General features: G+C 39.6%; 1 non-coding gene across 1 annotated transcript; it reads left to right on the forward strand.

Moving 5' to 3' along the window:
- The first annotated feature begins 21,899 nt into the window (after window positions 1-21,899).
- LOC112204532 (U6 spliceosomal RNA) lies at window positions 21,900-22,006 on the forward strand. The gene has a single exon (XR_002938164.1). It is a non-coding gene; the product is annotated as a U6 spliceosomal RNA (small nuclear RNA).
- Window positions 22,007-24,705: the final 2,699 nt, after the last annotated feature.

The raw sequence follows: 24,705 nt of genomic DNA on the forward strand, positions 1-24,705 counted from the left end.
GGACATGCAGGACAAACTATCCAAGCTAAGACCCTTTTAACATCAGCTCATCCAGGGCCCTATGTTCAAAATAAGACCACAGATTTGATTTTATCGTAACTGCACAAGGACTTGTGTCTTTTAAAGATAAGACCACTGATTGTTCCAAAAACTTATCAAGTTGACAGATTCTGACTCATCACTGCTCAGACCCTCCCCATCATCTTCTGCCCTAAATCCATGCTATGACAAACCCCAGTTCCCCAAACCCTGTAAGTATCCTCCCCTAATTACCCTAGTTTGAGATGTGCCACAGTTCTCGTGGTGTGTGCTCTTCTTGCTGCAGGAAGCAAGTAAACGTAACCTCTTTTTGACCCCAGGTGTGTCTTGGTGATCCTTGGTGGGTAAGCTTTTATTAGCTTTTATTAAATTTTTTTTCCTAACCATTAGACAACCAGGGATGGATAATTTTTTTTTTTTTTTGAGACAGAGTCTCGCTCTGTCACCCAGGCTGGAGTGCAGTGGTGCACTGTCTGCTCACTGCAACCTCTGCTTCCTGAGTTCAAGCGTTTCTGGCTCAGCCTCCCGAGTAGCTGGGATTACAGGTGCCTGCCACTATGCCTGGCTAATTTTTGTATTTTTAGTAGAGATAGGGTTTTCACCATGTTTGCCAGGCTGATCTTGAACTTCTGACCGCAGGTGATCTGCCCGCCTCGGCTTCCCAAAGCGCTGGGATTACAGGCATGAGCCACCACGCTCAGCCGGTTAATCCTTTATAGCAGAAAAAAGAAAAGCCTACCTTAGATGACAGAAAATTAAAAATGAGACATTATGCCTTGAAGAATGTGCTCATTTGCTAGGGCTGCCATGGCAAAATATCATAGACTGGGTGGCTTAAACAACAGGAATCTATGTCCTCACAGTTCCGGAGGCTGGAAGTTCACGGTCTGTCGGGGGTTGGCTGCTCCTGAGGGCTCTCTCCTGGGCTTGCGATAGTTGCCCTCTCATGGCGTCCTCATATGGTCCTTCCTCTGTGCTTGTGCATTCCTGGTGTCTTCGTGTGTGTTCCAATTTTTTTTTTTTTCTTTTAAGACCACCAATCAGGTTGGATTAGGGCTCATGATAATGACCTCATTTTAATGTAATCATCTCCACAAGGTCTTATCTCCAAATACAGTCACATTCTGAGGTACTTGGGGTTAGGACTTCAACTTGCGAATTTGGGGGTGGGAAGGAGGCACAATTCAGCCAGTACAAGAACACATGGGGCTAATTGGGTGGGCATATGGGCAGGCATATGGGCCTGGGTTTGAGGATACTGAAGGGGTAGACTTACTTCGTGGATCTCTACTTCACATTGGTGAAGCCTTCTGCAGCTGGAGGATTGTGAACAACATATCAGGGTCGTGATAGAGACAGATTTCCTGAGCTGCCTCTATGAACAGATCATCTTGGATGTTTTTCCCAGTGTGACGCATGTGCTAGCCAAGGTTCACCAGTGCAACACACCACGGGCGGTTCCTGTCCCCCTCGGGCTAGCTCTAATTGTACCTTTGACTCTTGTTCTTCTCAGGTTCCTTTTCCCTAGGAGAGAGCATGCTTGTTTATGGATTTAGATACCACTAGATGACTCCCAAATTTATCTTTCCATCCCGGACCATTCTGTCCTTTTGACTCCAGAGCTATGTCTCCCACTGCCTCCCAGGCTTTTCCACTTGAACATTCCCAAGGCATTCTAAACCCAATGTGTGCAAGACCCAGCCCAGGGTCTTCCCTCATTCCCACACTCAGACTTGTTAGGAATAACATTCAAAATCCTAAGGAAATTGAACACTCGAACAAAGCAGTCTTAGCAAAGCAATTTTACTTCTGCGCAGAGGGGTGCCTCCTTGGCCAGTCGCCATGAGAGCACACCTGAACAAAGGGGCACGAGAGCCTTTATTCCTTACACAAGTCCTGCCCTTGTACCCTTTCCCCATTGGCTGGGGTTGGGTCGTACAATCTAAATGAATCCCGGTTGGCTAAACATTTGATTTTTTTAGATAAGGTGGGCATGTAAAAGAAAGCAGAGAAGAAAGGGGAAGGGGTGTCTGTAATGAGCTAGAAAGTTAGTCCTCTTTCCGAATAAGGAAAGGAATGTGAGCTGGTATTGGTAATGCCTGGTACTGTGGCGTGCCTGGGTATCTAACAAAGGCAAAAAGGAAAAAAAAAGAGAAAAAGGGAAAAAGGCAGGGGGGTACTATGAATTAAAGAATAAAAGATTGATAGGGTTATCTGAAGAGAAACCTCATCATATCCTACAGACTTACTCAGCATTTTCTATCTTAGTGACAATACTGTCTGTCCTTTTATGTAGGTCAGAAATCTAGAATAATCCTTAATTTCTCCCTCACCTTAACCCCTCACTTTCAACCCATTATTTATTCTATTGACCACCTCACTGGAACCTGTCCACCCCTCCTTAGCAGCCTGGACCACACTAGGTCATCTCTCCTCTGCCTTCCAACTGATCACTCCACGTCCCTGTATCCATTTTCTGGCCATCCAACCAGCTCTGTATGCTTGAATCTCATCCCCATGGATGAATTCTCATTTGTTTTCCAGGGTAATAACAAAACATTTTTAAAAGCCCTGCATGTTTCATCCTTCATCCTTCCCCTCCAGTCCTTTTCACATGGCTCTCCCTCTGGCTATCCCTGCCCCAGCTACCTGACCTTATTTTATCCCATTCTGCATGCTGTGCTTCCTGCTTCCAAAGGTAATTCCTACGAGTTCACTCTGCTTGGAACAGTCCCTTTCTTTGCTTGTGAATGTCCACTTGTCCTTCAGATCTAAAGATTTAAGGTAAATCATCACTACCCACACATAGTCTCTCTCATACAGATTGTAAATGCACTCTCAATCTACTTTTTTCTTGCGAAGAAAGAAAAAATGATATAATCGTAAGGGTCGTGGGCTCATTAATACAAACTTCTTGGTTTCAAGCTCCAGCGCTCCCACACTAGTTCTACCAATCTTGTGTAAAATTTTAAAACACTCTGTGCTTCAAAGTTCTCAGTGATAAAATAAGAATAATGACGACAATAACAGTACTGACTTTATCAGATGATCAGTGTATTAGGCCGTTCTTGCACTGCTATAAAATACTCGAGGTGGGGTAATTTATAAAGAAAAAGGTTTAATTAGCTTATGGTTCTGCAGACTGCACAGGAAGTATGGAACAGCATCTGCTTGGATTCTGGGGAGGCCTCAAGGAGCTTTTACTCATGGCAGAAGGTGGAGCCATCTCACATGGCAGAGCAGAAGCAAGAGGGGGGCTGGAAAACATATCGGGAGAATAATCAAGGAAAACTTCCTCAGCCTTGTGACAAATCTAGACAGCCAAATACAAGAAGCACAAAGAACACCTGAGAAATTCATCACAAAAAGACCATCCTTATACCTGTCTCCTTGGGCAAGTATTTTTCTAGGGTTGGGGCCTGAAAACGGAATTATTAGATAGAAAAGTATGTGTAGTCTCTACTTCACTAGGGTTTGTAGTTATAGCAATTTATACTCCTAGTAATATATGAGCTGCCCTTTCCTTACATAACCTCCAAAACTTGACATTATTAGATTTAGTCATCTTGATGGATATAAAATAATATTTATTATTGTTCTAATTTGGATTTTTTTTCTGATTATTATCAAGGTTAAATTATTTAGTTTTCCTCTTTTGTTAATTGCCTATTTATCTCTTTTGCTCATTTTTCTACTGGGTTATTTGTTTTCTGCTTATTAAATTTTAGGAGTTCTTTATATACTAGGGAAGAGAATCCTTTGTTCATTATATGTGTATATTACAAATATCTTCTCTCAGTCTGTGCTTATCCTTAATTTTGTTTAGACTATTTCCTTAATACCAAATTAATAAAAGTACTAATTTTATTTTCCTTTTGTGTTTCTGAAAATGTACATGAATTTGAAAATAATGGCCTTCTTTTTTATCCTGTCATGAATACAGTGTATCTCTCCATTTATGGAGATTTTTTTTGTTTAGGGATTATTTCATGTCCTCCATTATAGTATTTTGATTTTATTAATGTCTTGCATATCTTTTTTGTTGTTGTTAGATTTATTCCTAGGAGTCTTATGGTTGCTATTGTAAATTCTTTTAATTGACCTTTTCCAGTTGTTTATTGCTGTTGTACTGGAATGTTAATTTTCATTTATTGATCATATATAGAGCAATCTTGCTGATTTATTGTCATAATATTGTTTATAGTATTCACATAATTTTTTTTTTAAATGGAGTTTATGGCCGGGCGCGGTGGCTCACGCCTGTAATCCTAGCACTTTGGGAGGCCGAGGCAGGCGGATTGCCTGAGCTCAGGAGTTTAGCCTGGGCAGCACAGTGAAACCTCATCTCTACTAAAATACAAAAAAAAAAAAAATTAGCCGGGCGTGGCAGCGTGTGCCTGTAGTCCCAACTACTTGGGAGGCTGAGGCAGGAGAATTGCTTGAACCCGGGAGGCGGAAGTTGCAGTGAGCCGAGATTGTGCCATTGCACTCTAGCCTGGGCCACAGAGTGAGACTCCGTCTCTAAAAAAAAAAAAAAAAAATGAAAAAAAAAAGCAGTTTATTCTCCTTTTGTATTCTTACCTTCTCTCTCTTTGTTGATCAATATTGTCAGAAATTTGTCTATTTTAGTAGTATTTTCAAAGATTGACTCTTTGATTTCTTTGATCCTCTCTATAATTTGTTTGTTGTTTACTCATTGACTCTGGCTCTTATTTTTACTATTTCCTTCCCAGCTCCGGAGTTTAGACTGTTGTTTTTAATTAAAATTCTGTATTAGTACATTTATTCATTAATATTTTTTCTTCTCTTTGCATGTGAACATTTTAGGTTATGGCTTTTCTTCTAAGCAAAATTGGGTTTAGCTCATTCCTTCACATTTTGGCTTTTCATCATTATTAAGCTCTAAATATTTTAAAATTTTCATGATTTTTTTCTTTTGACCTATTAAGTATAGATTTAAAATAATTCCAAATATATTGTTTATTTATTGGACTATAGTGATAGGCAGACCCTCCCCCACTACCAAAATATGTCCACACTCTAATCCCAGGAACCTGTAAATCTGTTACTTTACATATTATTATTTTTAATTTCTTAAATTATTTTTTAAGGCTAGTCAAGTGAAGCAGTGGGAGTGGAGAAGAAACAAATAAATTTATAACTGGTTGTGATCAATTAGCTGTAAACACCAGTGCACTCGGGCCAATATGTTACTCTACATGGCAAAAGTGAGTTGCAGATATGAAGATGATGGATCTTAAAATAGGGAAATTATCCTGTATTATCTGGGTGGAGAAAACCTACCTAAATATATCCTTAAATGCAGATAATTTTCTCTGGCTGGAAACAGAGAAATGTGGCAGAAGCCAGACAGATTGGAAGTATGAGAAGGACTCATCACTGCTGCTGGATTGCAGGAGGTGGGGCACATGGAAAGCATGAGAGGGAGTACAGTCAGCTTCTAGGAGAGCAAAGACTGGCTGGGGCTGACAGCCAGTAAGGAAGCCGGGACTTGGGTCCTATACCTGCAAGGAACTGAATTAGACCAACAATCTGAGTTTGGAAACACCCCCAGGGCCTCTGGAAAGGAACACAGCCCAGCTGAACACCTTGATTATAACCCTGTGAACCAGATGATTCATGCTGATTCATGAACCAGCTGATTCATGCTGCACCCAGATATCTGACTTACAGAACTATGAAATAATAAATGGGTGTTGTTTTAAGCCACTAAATTAGTGGCAATTTGTTATAGCAGCAATAGAAACCTAATACAATCGTATTTTTGCTTATTGAATTCTACATTTTTCTATAGTAGCCAGAGAGTCTGGTATGCATGACATTAATTCTTAGTGTTTGCTGAGAATTACCTAGTATATGGTAAATTTTGGTAAACATACTGTACGTGTTTGAAAACGATGTGTGCTTACTAATTGTTCATTACAGGTTTTTCTCTGTATAATTACTATATAAAGATTAATAGTTTGGCTCTGCTCAAACTGTCAATTACTCATAGACCTATGTTGATATTTCCTATTGTGACTGTGAATTTATCATATTCATTTTGTAATTCTCTGAATTTTTGCTTTATATCTTTTTAGGTGATGCTGTTAAGTATGTATAAGCTAAAAATTATTATATCATTGTGGTGAATTCGTTTTCATTATTATATAATGACTCTCTTTATCCCTAAAAGGATTTTTTTTAAATCCTAAAGTCTATTCTGTCTGCTATTAATATTAACATGGTTACATTAGCTTTCTTTTGGTTAGTATAACATTTGCCATATTTTCCTACAAATTTTCTGTGCTGTTGGGTTTCATGTGAATCTCTTAAAGAGAGCATATATGTGTATTTTATTTTTCTAAACCTTTTCTTAGAAAAATTCTTTTTTAGAATATTTGTCTCTTAATTGGTGAGTTTATTCTAATCACTTTAGGTTACTGATCTATTTGAAGTTATTTCTACCATCTCATTTTGTGCATTTTATATGCTACATGTTCTTTGCATTTTTTTTCTCTTTAAAATTTGATTGGATTGATCAAATTCTTTTTCATTTTTCGACTCTAATAGTTTGGAAGTTATATATTCTATTTCACTTGTTCTTACATTCACTCTTAAATTTATGCATACTTAGTTGCTTTAATGGAATCTAAGTTTGCCTATATCTTTAACTCCCTTCCAAATAATCTTTGGATTGTTTATCTCTGTTTTCCTCCTTTATTATATGTTATTGTTATTTATTGTCTAGTATTTTACTTCCTCTGTTTCTATATTCTCAAGTTAATCATTTTTATATACCTATTTTGAAGATAAAATGGTATTTCAAATGACTGGCCCAGGGATCTTCTTGATTGCTGAGCAGTGAGCAAGCTGAAACCAAGATGCATTAGTCCGTTTTCGCGCTGCTGATAAAGACATACCAGAGACTGGGCAATTTACAAAAGAAAGAGTTTTAATTGGACTGGCAATTTCACATGGCTGGGGAAGCCTCACAATCATGGCGGACAGCAAAGAGGATCCAGTCTCCTCTTACATGGATGGCAGCAGGCAAAGAGAATGAGGAAGACAGGATGGCAGCAGGCAAAGAGAGAATGAGGAAGATACAAAAGCGGAAATCCCTGGTAAAACCATCAGATCTTGTGAGACTTATTCACTACCATGAGGACAGTATGAAGGAAACTGCCCCCTTGATTCAGTTATCTCGCACCGGGTCCCTCCCAAACCTCGTGGGAATTGTAGGAGATACAATTCAAGATGAGATTTGGGTGGGGACACAGAGCCAAACCATATCACAAGGGCTCTTCTTACCCCAGTGGGGACCCGGTGGGGAGAGGGGAGACTGTGCTTGAGATCACCAGTGCTCACTATGGACACCAAGTGTGGACAATTGGCATTTACCCATAAAGAGCTACCTCTTGTGTTTAGACTATCTGGGGCTAAGCCCAAAGTGTTTTTTCCTGCCTATCAGCACCCTAAAAAGGGAATGCAAGATGGGGGATCCCAGTCCTATAACATAGGGCTTCCCAAACCAAGCCCTCCTCTCTACTCATGCCAAGAGAAGGGAATTCTCTATTCTCTACCTTACTCAACACTCAGTATGTGTGTGTGTGTGTGTGTATGTATGTATGTATTTATTTATTTTGAGACAGGGTCTCGTTCTGTTGCCCAGGCTGGAGTGCAGTGGCACAATCTCAGCTCACTGCAACCTCTGCCTCCCAGGCTCAAGCGATTCTCATGCCTCAGCCTCCCGAGTAGCTGGAATTACAGGCGCCAGCCACCACACACATCTAATTTTTGTATTTTTAGTAGAGGTGGGGTTTCACCATGCTGGCCAGACTAGTCTCGAACTCCTGACCCAAGTGATCCATCTGCCTCGGCCTCCCAAAGTGCTGGGATTACAGGTGTGAGTCACTGGCACCAGGCCTCAGTATTTATTTTATCACATATTATCAATGTGCTTACCAATGTTTCTTACATACAATTTAACTTATGAGATTCAATTTCCTTCTTACTGAAGTTCCTCATTCAGTATTTGTATTAGTCGGTTCTTTCATTGCTATAAAGAAATACCTGAGACTGGGTAATTTATAAAAAAGCAAGTTTTAATTTGGCTCATGGTCCTGCAGGCTGTGCAGGAAGCATAGCTGCGTCTGCTTCTGGGGAGGTGTCAGGAAGCTCACAATCATGCAGAAGGCAAAGGGGGAGCAGGCACATCACACGGCAAAAGCAGGACTGAGACAGAGAGCAGGGAGGTGCCACACAGTTTTAAACCACCAGTCTCATGAGAACTCACTCACTATCATGAGGACAGTACCAAGGGGATGGTATGAACTCATTCATGAGAAATCTGCCACCATGATCCAATCACCTCCTACCAGGCCCCACCTCCAACAATGGGGATTACGATTCAACATGAGCTTTGGTGGGGACACAGGTCCAAACCAGATCAGTAGTTATATCTAAAAGTTTTGTGTGACATCTACAAATATCCTTATTTTGTCCTTTTATGTGAGTGATAATTTGTCTGGATATGGGATTTCAGGTTCTAAATCCTTTCCTCTTAGAACTCTGTATATATACTCTTTTGTTTCCTAGCATCTTAGGTTGTAGATGTATGATCATTATTGCCTTGTACATAAATTTTTTTTCTTTATGGAATTTTTCACTTTTCCTCTTCAGCTTTAAATCAATTCTTGATTTTTACTAGCCTTATTTTCAGCAGCAATGTCTGTAAAATAATGCAATTGATATAATAATTGTATGTATTACACCCAGAAAAATATGTAATGGTTAAAATGAATACTCATCCATGTACTAAGTAAAATCATCATGCAGGAGCAGTGGAAGCAGATAGTTCAGTCATCTGTGTCTCCAGTTGTCCACTCAGGGATGCTTCTGAACATCTTGGTTTTACTGCTCTTTCTAAAATTTCCTCGTCTTTCTGCAGACTGCATTGTGCTACAGCTCATAGACTTGAAATAATAAGGATCCCTCTTGAGGGGTGCCAGTGTGATAACGAGGTATTGGGACTCCCTTTCATTCACTTTTTATGAATTGTCCTGTGCAACCTCTCTTAAGATTATTCCACCAGGCTCTGCAGGTGAATATGTGTATTAGTTTGCTGCCATAACAAATTACCACAGAGTGGGTGGCTTAAACAACAGAAATTTATTTTCTGACAGTTCTGGAGGTTGGAAGTCCAAGATCAAGGTGTCAGGAGAGTTGTTTTACAGTGAAGCTTCTTTCCTTGACCTGCAGGTGGCGGCCTTCTTGCTGTGCCCTGTCGTGCTTGTCCCTCAGTCTGTGTGTTGCCGGCTTCCTAGTCTCCTTTTTTTTTTTTTTTTTTTTTTTTTGAGACGGAGTCTCGCTCTGTCGCCCAGGCTGGAATGCAGTGGCGCGATCTCGGCTCACTGCAAGCTCCGCCTCCCGGGTTCACGCCATTCTCCTGCCTCAGCCTCCCGAGTAGCTGGAACTACAGGCGCCCGCTACCACGCCCGGCTAATGTTTTGTAGTTTTAGTAGAGACGGGGTTTCACCGTGTTAGCCAGGATGGTCTCGATCTCCTGACCTCGTGATCCGCCTGCCTCGGCCTCCCAAAGTGCTGGGATTACAGGCGTGAGCCACCACGCCCGGCCTCCTTTTCTTATTATGAAACAGTTATATTGGATTAGGGCCTTCCCATATGACCTCAGTTTACCTTACTTACCTTTTTAAAGACCCTACCTCCAAATACAGTCATATTCCGAGGTACTGGGGGTTAGGACTTCAACACATGCATTTTTGGGGATACAACTTAGCCCATAACAATAAGAATTTATCTACTGAAGGATAGGAAAAGTTTAAAAGAGGGAATTATAATGTAGGAGGGGAAAGACTAGATTTCTAACTGGAAGATTCTTTTATTGGGGTTTAAGAGGAAAGCATCTCAGAAGCTGGGCTCTCCACATGAACACTCCCCCAGCTTCCCTTCCTGCTATGGCCTCTTCGCCCCTAAGTACCTCCTTGTCTTGTGAAGACCAATACAACTCTTGGAAAACCCTACTCAGATCAGGAATTCTCATGCCTGACATGACTCTGCTATACACTTACCCCGTACATTTAGTCAAAATTGCACTTTCTTTTGGTGTGGTGATGCCAGTTTCCCATGATTCAATTCTTTACAGATTTATTCTCATGTTTATTTTATTTATTTATTTTTATTTCCATGGGATTTGGGGAGGAAAGAGAGTAAAATGTGTGTGCTTGATTAGTGCACTCTTGAACCAATTTGCTATTCTTCAAAACATAAAAGAGATATAAGGATTAGCATGAGAGATAAAGGGATTTCAAAGAGTTAAAATTTTTATATTGGCATGTACAATTTATTAAATCATCACACCAAGTGTTTCTGACCTGAGTTATGTTGTATGTTTCATTCATTTTTCATACATTATAAAGTTTCTTGGAATAATCCCTCTGGACAAAAAAAATTGCTTGCTAGAACGTCTGCATAGTTACACTAATGAACTTGAAATGGTTTTCATAGATTTTAATGAAATAAATATTCCAATCAAATATTCCAGCATCTCTGAAATAATACAGGAAAAAGTCGAGCTTTTGAAGGATGGCATCTTAATTTTACTTGTCTAGGTGTCTTATATAGACATCTACAGTATCTGACACACATTGCTTTCTCAACATATATTATTTAATCAGTAAGCAAGAAAAGAGATGAAAATGTTTATTTTTTACTATCAATTCTAACATTGACCACTAGAGGACACTGGTTGCAATGGGAAAAACAGAATTACTAAACCATCTACAGCATTTATCTGTAGTATTCTAAAATCAGATTTGATCACATTTTATGTGAAATATGATTTTTGATATTTCACCCAAAAAAGGAAGCCTTGTTTCACTATTCTGAATTTTCTTCTAAAACGGAAATGCAGTTTGCAGCCTGAACGGGGCTATAAGAGTCAAAAAGTAATGGAAAAATTTTTTCTCAAGGAATATGAGGAAAAAAAATAAATAGTGGAAAAGAAATAGAAACACATAACAATCAAGTGAATAAAAGGAAGAGAAAGAAGTGAACAAGAGGAGAAAATGAAAAGAGGGGGGAGGATTTGTGTGAAATTGAAGGGAGCACCTTTCCATGTGGAATTTCCTCATTCATTCTGCCTCTACCACTGCTTCTCAAACTTGAGTGTTGTAGTGGGTTGAATGGTGTCCCCCAAAAAATATGTCCCCAGAACCTATGAATGTGAGGGTAAGGGTGTCTTTGCAGGTGTAATTAAGTTAAGAATCTTAAGATGAGATCATTCTGGATTACCAAGTGGACCCTACATCCAATGACAAGTGTCTTTGTAAGGGACAGAAGAAGGGAAGACACAGACACACAGATGAGAGAGCCATGTGAAGACGGAGGCAGAGATTGGAGGGATGCAGCCACAGTGAATGCCAACAGACACCAGAAACTGGAAGAGGCAAGGAACCGGGGAGCCTTGGGAGGGAGTGAGGTCACGCCACGCCAACACCTTGACTTCAGACTTCTGGTCGCCAGAGCTCAATCTGCATTTCTGACAAGTTCCCGGGTGATGCTAGTGCTGCTGATTTGGGAACCACATTTTGAGAATCACTATTGTTGTTACCGGAGAGGGGGTTCTGATCCAGACCCCAAGAGAGGGTTCTTGGATTTTGCGCAAGAAATAATTCAAGGTGAGTCCGTAAAGTGAAAGCAAGTTTATTAAGAAAGTAGAGATAAAAAGAATGCTTACTCCATAGACACAGCAGCCCCGAAGGCTGGTGGTTGCCCACTTTATGGTTATTTCTTGATGATATGCTAAACAAGGGGTGGATTATTCATGCCTCCCCTTTTTGGACCACACAGGGTAACCTGTTGTTGCCATGGCATTTTTAAACTGTCATGGCGCTGGTGGGAGTGTAGCAGCGAGGACTACCAGAGGTCACTCTTGTCATCATCTTGGTTATGGTGGGTTTTATCCGGCTCCTTTACTGCAACCTGTTTTATTAGCAAGGTCTTTATGACCTGTATCTATGCCAACCACCTGCCTTATCCTGTAACTAAGAATGCCTTAACCTCCTGGGAGTGCAGCCCAGTAGATCTCAGCCTCATTTTACCCAGCCCCTATTCAAAATGGAGTTGGACAGGTTCAAACGACTCTGACATTGTGAACCTATGGTTTTCAACACTTTATATTAGAATAACCTGGAATGCTTTTAAAACATCTAGAGATTCTGATTTTTAATTGGTCTGTGCTGGTGTCTAGGGATCAGTATTTGAAAAAACTCCTCAGGTTGTTCCAATTTATATCTGGCAAAAACTACAACTTTAGACTTGACATGTACTTAAAAAGTTCTCCAAAGTAGCTTTCAATATGAAAATGGGCATTTCTGTGAGACACCAAAAGAAATGGTATGAAATCATTCATAAAGAGTTATGATTACTAAAAATCATTAAGAATTTTAATGATTATTAAGAATCTTTATTTTTGAGAGGTCATGAATGAGAACAACCCATTTTTAGATGATTTCCTTTTAAAATTGTAAGAGGATCTTGGTATTATAGTTTATTCTGAGGATGCTGGTCAAAGGATGTGCTACCATTTGTGGTTAGCACATTATATGACAAGTGATTTGGTATGATTCTCCTCTGCAATAGGTTCTGAGTAATATCCCTAACATGATGTCATGTGGGATTCTATGGTGTTAGAAATGCACATGTTAGAGAGTGGGACTTAGAGCTTAAACATAAAAGACATAAAAGATGACACTGCCAATGAAGCAGAATCAGCACATAAAGGAGTCGAAGGCACAGGTTTTGCATGACAGGCTAGGACTGGAATCCTAGCACTGTCCATTTCTGAGTATGACCTGTGAAAACTTGCTGACAATTTAAAAGCAATAGTTTCATGATGTGTAAAATGGATCGTCATGGTTAAATGACATTCCTTAATGTTTTAGTTTTCAATATATTCTATTGATTTTCTACTAGCATAGTTGAGATTTTATCTCTTATATACTCCCACATCACCAGTGCTTTCTCTGACCCCATGCAAACATCTACTACATTATACATTTTTGGTGAAATCAGTATTCCCCATTTACGTTCTTTTAATTATGTACGTATTGTTCACAGCATTATCATAAAATGTAATACATTTCTTTTATAACTTTTTGTTTTTGCTGGAGTTAGTAGTTGCTAGGATCCTCCCCCCACCACCAATATATTTGGTTTTCCATGTACCTGTCAACTCTTTCCCAAGTACTCTGACAGAATTGTACATGTCCTTTTTGTATAGCCATACTTGATCTATCAGTCCTCCCCTTTACTCTTCCCCATGGAAACAACTCTGTTCCAGAGCCTTTTATCCTACTAATCCAGTCTGGATTGGCTGATCTCTAGGCTTTTGCATAGCTGCCATTGAGGAACCAATTCTCATCCAAATTCCCCTCACCTCTTCTGTGTTTCATTCCTTCTTTTGAAACTCATGACTTCTTGGTTTACTTCCTTCTTGTGGTGGAATTTACCTTACAATAACTTTTTGGGAAACAATGCTTGGGAGACAATTTTGGGGTAACCTGTATTCTAAAAATGTTTTTATTTTTATTTTACCTTTTGTTTGATAATATAGATGGGACAGAATTGTATGTTAGAAATAAGTTTTCTTCAAAATTTTGATGATACTTTCTATTCCTTTCTCCTTTATTTTTGCTCTTTAAAAGTCTGATGACTTTGGTTGGGTGTGGTGGCTCACACCTGTAATCCCAGCACTTTGAGAGGCCGAGGCGGGTGGATCACCTGAGGTCGGGAGTTTGAGACCAGCCTGACCAACATGGAGAAACTCCTGTCTCTACTAAAAATGCAAAATTAGCCAGGAGTGGTAGTACATGCCTGTAATCCCAGATACTTGGGAGACTGGGGCAGGAGAATCGCTTGGACCCAGGAGGTGGAGGTTGCGGTGAGCTGAGATTGTGCCATTGTACTCCAGCCTGGGCAACAAGAGCGGAAACTCCATCTCAAAAAAAAAAAAAAAAAGAAGTCTGATGACTTTTTATTCCTGAATCTTTATACATGGTCTCTTTTTTCTTCTATTTAAACTTTTAGGATTTTCTTTTTATCCCTGGTGTGCTGAAATTTTCTGGTGACATGCCTTGGTCATTTTTGGGTACTTGGGTGGGGCTTTTCAAACTATAGATTTATTTTCTTCAGTTCTAGCAATTTTTCTTTTATTATGTCTTTTATATGTTCCTTTCATCTATTTTCCATTTTCTTTTTCTGAAGTTCTTATTATTCAGATCTTAGTAGATCCTCTAATTTTGTCATTTTTTTCTACTCCTGTGTATTTAAATTTTATGGGATTTTTTTTTACCTTGCCTTTCAAGTCTTCTTTTGAACTTTTATTTTTAATTTTAATTATCACAGTTTTTGTTTCCATTTGCTCTCTCTTGTTTTAAGATGCCTTTTTATTTAACAGTGTCTCATTCTGTTTTTATGGATGTCCTACCTTTTCTTGTTTTTTCTGTTCTTAATCATTTCTTAAAAAGTTTTTTTTGGTTACCGTTCTCTGTACTGTCAGTGTTTCCTCTGAATTCCGTAATTCTGTTTTGCTTTTCTGCTTCTGTTTTTAGTTTTAGAGGTGTGCCAATTATTTATCTGCTGTCTCTAAGCTGAGCACTTACTCTTCCTTACTTGCTTCTGTACTGCTAGTTCTGGGAGTCTACAAACTACATTTCCCAGGATCCTTTGCCAAGAGGCTGCCTTTTAGGTTCTGTCAGTAAGTGGCATTTATGAGAGTTCAGAAGTGGGAGGAAAGGGTAAGCTTTCTGATTCTGGCTTCCATAACAGTGGAAATTGTTGAATTGCCAGAAATTGCTGGTGATTGTTGTGAGGATTGTGGGTTATGGCAACTACCAATTCCAGGTGTCTGTTCCAGCAGCAGTAGCACCTCTTAGGCATTTCCATGTCTCCTATGTCTGGGGAGGCTTTCACTGCCCTAGGCTGCCTCCTCATAAAAAGAATGAAGGAAAATGAAATAGTTATTGATTTGCTGACATCCAAACACATCTTTTTTTTTCATGGAAACCAACACCAGAAATAGTAAATGGGAAATCAATTAACCTTACCAATTCTCTATTCTTCCTGAACAAGATGGATAAATTATATTAATGTGCTGTATATATATATATTTTTAACCTGAGCTATTGGAGAAATAAGAGAACCTGTTAGATTTGAAATAGATTTGTAACATTTACAGGAAATTTGCTTGTTTATAACACAGTACTCTGGCCAGGACGTATGCTTCATCAGGAAAATGTCATAACTGAATTGGAAATAGGAATTTGAAGCCATTTACTTCTCTGTAAATGAAAACACATTCAGTCTTACTCTTTTGGTGATACCAGATAATACCATTTTAAGGCCATAGGTTCTTGCTTTAATTATATTTGTCACCATGTTAATTAATTTCTGCTTCTGTGTATAGTTGCCCAGGTAACACATGTATGTGTCTGTGTGTGTATGTGAACTAACACCTTAATTAGTGGAAAACACTGGCCATATGGATCACCAGAGTTTTTCCATATTAATTACCTTTACAAGTCAATGAAGGAACAAAGGTAAAGGCAAAAGAATTAGAACCAGGCCATTTTTTTTTTTTTCTAGCATAACACAGTTTTCCCTTACTTGGTTAACAAGGAAAGTTGAAAAACTCTTAAAGAGACTCTAGCCTAAAGCATTGAGTCTTTCAGAAGGGATTTCCAAACTAAACTATGAAGACAAATTTGGACAAGAAGTAAATTTTTTTCTTGGTTATATTCCTCTGAAAAGCATATTATTTAATAAACCGTTGGTCAATTACTCTGTAGTGAGAATTGCATTCTTCTGAATCAAACGATCAACATAAACTTCTATTAGGTTGGTACAAAAGTAATTGCAGTTTTGCCATTACTTTTAATATGTGTGTGTTCATGGGAATCTTTGCTTGTTTGTTTCTGTGGTTGTGTCAATCTATGTACAGCAAATTTAGTGTGATCCCTGTCTCCTCAATTTGGCATAGAGAGAAAAATACTAACTTGGGAATCAGAAGAATTGGGGTCTAGCTTTGGATAAAAGGGCTAATACTTTAATATGAAAAGCCTCTTAGGAGACTTCACCACAAGAAGGATCATGCATAGTATTGTTTACAACAATGAAATCTGGAAAAAAATCACTAAATTTCTAATAATTGTGAATTGTTTAAATACATTTCGGTACATTTACATAATGGAATTTATGCAGCCATTTAAAATATTGCTGTAGAATCATATTTACTGGCATAAAATGATGTTTCCATAGATAGATTTACTTCATATAATGACTGTTCATTCAACAATTTTTGGCCATATTGGCTATTTCACAGTTATACAACTTTTCAGACAATGTTTAAAAAAATTTAACTATTTTTCACCCAAGCAATACTAAGTAAATATGCGATATGAAACATTATAGTTTTAGGATAACCATGTTAACCAAACCAGATTGTTTAAACATTATGCTTTTAGGATAACCATGTTAACCAAATGATTTTAGGATAACCATGTTAACCAAACCAATTTTCTCAACACAGTAGTTTCTAGTCAAATAATATAATGTGAAACAAGTAGAATTGGGCACCATATTAGGTGATTCTAAATACTTTGCTTTGTGTAGGTTCACCAATCCAGTGGGGTAAAGACAGTGTCTCTGTGTGCTCTTTCCATACATTGCTAAGAATTATAAAACTGATATGGTTTGGCTGTGTCCTCACCCAAATCTCATCTTGAATTTTAGTTCCCATAATCCCCACATGTTGTGGAAGAGACCCAGTGGGAAGTCATTAAATCATGGGGGCGGTTTCCCCATGCTGTTCTCGTGATAGTGAGTAAGTTCTCATGACATCTGATGGTTTTATAAGCGTCTGGCATTTCCCCTGCTTGCACTCATTCTCCCTCCTGCTGCCCTGTGAAGAGGTGCCTTCCACCATGATTGTAAGTTTCCGGAGGCCTCCCCAGCCCTGCTGAACTGTGAGTCAATTAAACCTCTTTCCTTTATAAATTACCCAGTCTTGAGCAGTTCTTTATAGCAGTATGAAAACAGACTAACACAAAGACTTAGCCTTTATTTTACCCTATAGATAGCTTTCAGTGATCTAACTTTATTTCTAAGTCCAATTATTTCTAATTTGAGTGCCAAATATAATCATGAATCCCTGAAAATGTGAAAAATTGGTAAAGAAAATGGTGTATAGAAAATTCATCTTCCAAAAGAATGACTTTCTCACAACTGTCAACCAACATCCACTACGAAGACTATTTGTCCTCATTTTGTGAGTACAATAGATCTTTATTATATTTTAGTCAATATACAAACCATATTCAGATACTTTGGGATACTGTTGTCTGCTGTTTGTATAAACTTGTTTTTATTGCTTAGTTAGCAATGTGAAAATTGTTTGGGTAAGGTAGGTTAAGATAAAAAAGTGTCATAAATTTTTTCATTAAAAATTAAAGAAAAAATGTATATTTACTTTTTTTATATTTAGAAAGGCTTTTCAGAATTGAGTAATGCTGTCAAGCATGAGAGAAGTGAATTATTAAATTCAATAAAGCAGATTGCAACCTACAGGTAGCAAAAGATAGACATAGTAGAAATATATAGATGGATATATAGATAATAAATTGAAAAGATATATACCAAAATTGTTCCCAGTGATTGTGTTGTTAGATGATAGGGGTAATCTAATTTTTAAATTAAATCTGATGACTTTCCTCCCTCCCTCCCTTCCTTCCTTCCTCTTTCTTTCCTTCCTCCTCCTTTCTATCTCTCTCTTTTATTTGCTTAAGTGGCAAGATAATATTTTGAGATATTAACTAAAATTCCCTCCCTATAGGTTTTGTATCTCTTCGTCAGTCTGATGTAGTATGAAATTTATCTTTATGCCATAGAGATGGGCTGACACAGAGCAGATTGCAGGTAAAAGAAAAGTAATTTTTAACTTTTGTATTTTTGAAGTTAAGACCAGGCAAACACAAAGTTTGGAAAACCACATGAACAGTTAGAGCCAGTTCTCCCACATAAATACTGGATAATGTCTGCCTGGACTTGGGAGGAGCAGAAGAGAATCAGAGGGAAAGTAAGGTTATGGGTCTTCGATGGGCCAAGTTCTGGGATTTGGAGGGAGGAGGAGAGTGATAGAATCCTCTGGTACATTTCGGGATTTGAGAGCAGGGAAGAACTCCTTGCAGAGGAATTAAAACTCACAAGTAAACAGAAACGTCTCAAAATAATGTTAGGAGGATTTTGCCAAGTGTTGATTTAGGGCTTTTTGCATTTGGATGATTACAGAGGCAGAGAAAAAGTGGGAGGTAGAGGGAGAGGGTGAGAATTAGCACTTCCAAGACTCTTACTACAGTCCAGATATTTCTATCTCAACAATAGTTCAGTAAGGCTTTGGGTCAATATGGATCATTTGGTTATAATAATGTAGAGAGTATTATTTTCTCCAAATCACCGTAATGACAACCAATATTACATACACAGAGATAACTTTCCTGGAATTTGCCTGATGTCAAAATGTATTTATAGTTGCTCTCAAGCCACTTTACAAATAAACAAAAGAAACCATTTTGAAAGCTTAAAAGTTCACAAAGCTTCGTTTCCATTAAAATCTAATCTGAACAAAATATACCAATCTAGTTCCACATAATGTTGAAATGTGACTTCATTTCTAACCTGCCATATAGTCTAATTTAAGAAATAGCATTACACAAATAAAGTATCTCTTTATGGCTTCTAGTAACGAATTCCATCTTCCTGTTTACATCTATCAAAAAATTATAGCTCGGCCGGGTGTGGTGGCTCACGCCTGTAATCCCAGCACTTTGGGAGGCCGAGGCGGGTGGATCATGAGGTCAGGAGATCGAGACCATCCTGGCTAACACTGTGAAACCCTGTCTCTACTAAAAATACAAAAAACTAGCCGGGTGTGTTGGTGGGCGCCTGTAGTCCCAGCTACTCGGGAGGCTGAGGCAGGAGAATGGTGTGAACCTGGGAGGTGGAGCTTGCAGTGAGCCGAGATCGCGCCACTGCACTCCAGCCTGGGTGACAGAGGGAAACTCCGTCTCAAAGAAAAAAAAAAAAAAAAATTACAGCTCAAGAGTAAAAATATTTGCAAATATGGTTTGACCTTATTTCTGCTATTGTTTTACTTCCACTTCTCTCAGAGTTTATTCTGCTAATTCTGCCCTTTACTCTGCACCTGGACTCTGCCCTCGCCACTCCACTGAAGGTCCTCTTTTCCAGGTTGCCAGCATCCCCTGCACTGCTGAACCAATGCATCCCTTCTCTGCCTTGACCTAACTTAGTTTCCCATAAACAGCCAACAGTATTGTTCATGCTCTCCCTCTTGATATTTCCACACCCCCATTTATGTTTGTCCACCATCATTTTTGGATTTTTCCCCTTCCAGTTTTAAACTTCCCCAAAAGCTCTTCTTTTTCCTCTCCATTCCTTAAACATTGGTGATTTTTTGATGTATGTCCTCAGTCTTTTTTTTTCTTTTTATTCATCCTCATTCGCTTCCTGAGGAATATCTTGTTGTTTCAAGGCTTTAATTATCAGCTATATGCTTATTGTTAAATCTGCATCTCTGATCTAGCTGCTTCTTCTGAGCTCCAGACTTATGTATCCAACTGCTTACTGGGCATCTCTGCCTGGATGTCCCATAGTCCCTCAAACCCTACATGCCCAGATTGGAACTCATCCTCCCCACAAGCCTGTTTCTCCTGTGCACACCTATCAGTGCCTGGTATTCCAGGTCGCATCTTAACCAAGCTAGAACCCTGGAGGTCCCATTTGACTCCTCTCTCTCTGTGAACCCTCATCTGTATTAGTCTATTTGGCTGCTATGACAAAATATCATGGGCTAGGTGACTTAAACAACAGAAATTTATTTTCTCATAGTTCTGGAAGCTGGAAAGTCTAAGATGAATGTGCTGGTAAATTTAGTTTTTGCTGAGGGCTTTTTTCCTGGTTTACAGATGGCCACCTTTTTAATGTGTCCTTACATGGCGGGCAGAGAGAGAGAGAGAGAGAGCAAGTTCTCTGGTTTCTCTTCTTATAAGGAAGGACACATCCTATTGGATCAGGGCCCCATACCTATGGCCTCATTCAACCTTAATTGCTTCTTTAGAGGTCCTAGCTCCAAATATAGCCACATAAAAGTTAGGGTTTCAAAATATAAATTTTGTCGGGAGTTGAGAGGGACACAAAGTTTCAGTTCTTAAAACCATCCATCAGTCACCAAGGTCTTTAATTCTTTGTAATAAATAGTGTGTGAAATGCCCACTTCTGTCAACCCTGTGGTCATTAGTTAAGTTCTGACACCGTCATCTTTCTTTCACCTGATTTACCACAGCAAGAATCCTTACTGTTTCCCTGCTTCCAGTCTAGCCCTCTCCCACCTAGTCCCTACACTGCAGCTAGGGTACCCTGTCTCAAATGCAAATCTGATCACATTACCCTTCTCTTAAATCTTTTCAACGACCTCCCATTACTCTCACAATAAAGCCCAGTCCTGTTCATGTGGCTTATGAAGACCTCTGTGACCTGGGCCTTGCTTTGTCACCCCAGTCTTACCTCTGACAGCTCCCCACTGTCTTAGTCTGTTTTGTGTTGCTGTAAATGAATACCTGAAGCTGGGCTGTTGATAAAGAGAAAAGGATCATTTGGCTTATGATTCCAATGACTGGAAAGTTCAAGATTGGGCGTCTGCATTGGGTGAGGGCCACAGGCTGCTTCCACTTATGGTGTAAGGGGAAGGGGAGTCAGTGTGTGCAGATATCACATGCTGAGAGAGGGGACAAGCAAGAGAGGTGGGAGGTGCCAGCTCTTTTTAACAACCGATGTTTGAGGGAATTAATAGAGTGAGAAGTCACTCACCCTCACCCCCCATGGAGGGCATTAATGTATTCATGCAGGATCCATCTCCATGACCCAAACATCTTCCATTAGGCCCCACCTCCCAGTATGGCCACACTGGGGATTAAATTTCAACATAAGGCTTAGAGGGGACAAACAAACATCCAAACTATAGCACCCACCTTGTGCTCAGTGCTCCAGGCTTAAGAAGCATCCACTTTCCCCAAGGAACTATATTTTTTCTCTTGCAAGTCTTTAAGAACTTACTGTTTTTTTCCTGCAATTGTGTTCTGCTCCTTCTCCCTCCCTCCTCTCATTTCTTTTTCCCTGTCTCCTCCCCAGCATCTGAAGAGCCTGGCTAATGTTTCCTCATCTCTCAGGTCCCAGCGTTGTCAACACCACTTTCTCCCAGAAGCTTTTCCTACCCTCTAAGGCTGAGCGGGTGTCCTTCCTCCAGAGGCTCCTTTGCTTACTCATTTCTTCTTACTGTGTCCCAGAGTCTAGCACAGAGCTTGGCACAAAGCCAGCTTTCACTAATTAGAAATGGATGAATACATCTCACCCACCGTTTAGGCCAGTTAATCAGGCAATAAACCTGTTCTGTTCTGGTAACAGTGTCCTCCACCTCTGAAGGAAAAAGTAAACCACATCTACATTATGTCAGTGTGCTATTTTAGGGGAGTCAGCAGGTGATGTCATAGGACAGAGCTCTGCAGGGTGGGTGGGAATGGTCTTGGATGCAGGGAGATCAGCTCAGCCACTGTGTAGGAGGGACGTCTTCATGTCCCCTCATTTGCTGCCAGGCCGTCATGACAGCTTTCTGTCTCTATGTGAATGAATGACTGCAAACCTGAGAGGTATTTAAAACATCCAACAACTGCTATGGCTGCATAGATAAATAAGTGAATAAGAAAATGACAGTGCTCGCTTTGGTGGCACACATACCAAAACTGGAATGATACAGAGAACATTAGCACAGTCCCTGTACAAGGATGACACACAAGTTTGTGAAGTGTTAAAAAAAAAAAAAGAAAATCAGAAATGGGTTTCTTATTCTCTAAACTAAACTGTATGTCACAAAACAAGTGATATAACTAATTCTGGTGCATATCACTCACCAAATTATTCTAATAATTTCCAACTTGTTTATTGATTTTAGAAAAAATGTTTTTGTGGTTTTCACTGACTAAATAGTGCTCCTTTCTGAGCCGTGATTGAACACAGAACTACATCAAGGTCTTCCAAGGATTTTACTATTAGGAACGGTGTGCATGTAGATGCCAGCACCTCCTCCACAGCGGGACTTGGAGAGCCTGTGTCCCAGCCTCACCAATAATGCCAGTGCTAAGTTGCTGCCCACCATTTACTCTGTTATTCCAACCCAGACCCACGTAGCGCACTGGGGCCTCTGCTGCCGCCTCTGCCACCATGTTGGTTAGCTGAGTGGCCACCAGGGGCCACCCTCCCTAGGCCACCAATGCTTCCAGACCCTTTCACTGCCTTTCTGGCCTCAGCAGGTGACAAAGCCTGGAAGTGGAAATGGCTCGGATGAGGTATCCTTATTAGCCAGGGGAACTACCAGCAGCCCGAGGCAATGGATTTTGGTGGAGGAGGAGGGTTTGAGCTTCACAGCATTTCCCTGCTCAGGAATGTTCTTTCTTTCTAGTAGGAAATACTTATGTAAGGGTCCCTTGGCCTGGCATGGGGGTGCCTTGGTGCTATGTTCCAGTCTGCATTCCTGCCCCATGTCCCTTTACTTTCTATGTGTGCCTTGTGTTGCAGACAAACTGCAACATTCCTGTACACACACACACACACACATGCTCCTGCCTCTTTCCTTGTGCTTGTGTAACCATTCAGTGTGTTCTTTTTGCCCACTGCTAAGATAGAGCCGATTTATCAAGACAGGGGAATTGCAATAAAGAAAGAGTTTAATACGTGCAGAGCCCGCTAAACGGCAGACTGGTGTTTGATTATTATTAAAATCAGCCTCCCTGAAAATTTGGAGGCTAGGATTTTTCAACCATAGTTTGGTGGGCAGGGGCTAGGGTATGGGTGCTGCTGATTGGTTGGGAATGCAATCACAGGGGTGTGGAAAACCGTCCTCCAGCACTGAGTCTGCTTCTGGGTGGGGGCCACAGAGGAGTCGCTGGGCCCCGTATGACCATCTCATCATCAGAAATGCAAAAGTCTGAAAAGACATCTCAAAAGGCCAATCTCAGATTCTACAACAGTGATGCTATTTACAGGAGTACTTGGGGAAGTTGCAAATCTTATGTCTTCCAGAATAATGGCTGGTAGTCATTTAACTATGAATTGAGGCCCCTCTCATCCTCCTAACCTGGTGTCCTTTAGTTAGTTTTACAGAGGTGGTAGTTTTGGGGATGGGCTATTATCAATTAAGCTATAAACTAAATTTCTCCCTAAATTATCTTGGCCCACACTCAGGCATGACCATGGGCAGTTAGGACATTAAAGGCAAGATAGAGTTGGTTAGACCAGATCTCTCTCACTGTCGTCATTCCCGCTGTTACGATTTTTGTAAAGGTGGTTTACCTTGGACTGTTGCCTCTTTCTCAATTGTTCTCCCTCCTCCTATCCTCAATTCTACCTGTTAATATTTCTTCTCTCCTTCAGAGCTTGGCTGACATGCTGCCACCTACTATGAAGGGATTCTTGATCCCTCCAACCAGATTATAATCTTTCTCTCACATTTATTCCTTCTCTTATGACATTGACCCTACTAGATCTTATATTTTTACATTAGTATTTGCATAGTTAATTTTTAAAATATTCTATATTTTCCTAAACTGATGATCCCAGAGAGAAATTTGCTCTGCTTTTCCTTTTCATTCCCTGAAGATCTTAGTCTAGAGCCTTTCACATAACAGGCATATAATCCTTTTTGGGTGGGATTTGGAATTCCTACTTTTTTCTTTTTTTAGTTATTGTCTCTTATAGTCTTGTTTGATGGAATTATTTTTGTGTGATATGTAAAAGTGTTATGAAGGGAAAGTTCTAGAACCAATGTTTCTACATTTCTTTCTACAGAAAGAAATGCTTCTGGTTTCTGCGTTTCTCTAAGCCTTAGATTCTTCCTCTGCTGAAATGTGGGTATTAATGGTCCATGCCATGCAAGACTGTTGTGTGGATTAAATGAGACCATATGTTACTCAGCACAAAGTCCGCCATGCAGTAAGTGATCAGGAAATAGCAGTTGTTTTTGCTGTTATTATTACTTTGCTCTAATAGAAGGAAGATTTTCCTTCTTTCACTGGTATTTGGTAATTCTTTCATTCAACTTATATTTATTCTCTAACTACTGGTACTGAAAATCCTATGCTTAGAAAAAATTCCAGACAAGTCTCCTGTTTTCATGGAGCTCAGTCTAGAGTGGAGTCAGATATTTATTCAGCAATTATGCAAGGACAGATACATGGTTCTGCAGGACCCTAGTTTAGGGAGCCTAGACCTAGTGAGAGAGGTCAAGGAAGATGTTCCTGAAGTGTTCAAATGTGGCTGTCAACTTCCTGGAGAAAGTAGTTTAGGGCAGTTTGACCAGTGCTGGGATTAGGGTAAGGCAAGTGAGGCACTTGCTATAGGGACAAAATTTAAGGGAGCCTCAAAAGATTCAGTGATCAAGATAAACAATATTTTAATGCGATATTAAAAATAAAATTTAACGCAAAAAAGTTCCCAATGAACAAAACATCACAATTTTGGATA

The sequence above is a fragment of the Pan troglodytes genome, chromosome 11 (assembly GCF_028858775.2).
Source record: "Pan troglodytes isolate AG18354 chromosome 11, NHGRI_mPanTro3-v2.0_pri, whole genome shotgun sequence".
NCBI classification, from domain to species: domain Eukaryota; kingdom Metazoa; phylum Chordata; class Mammalia; order Primates; family Hominidae; genus Pan; species Pan troglodytes.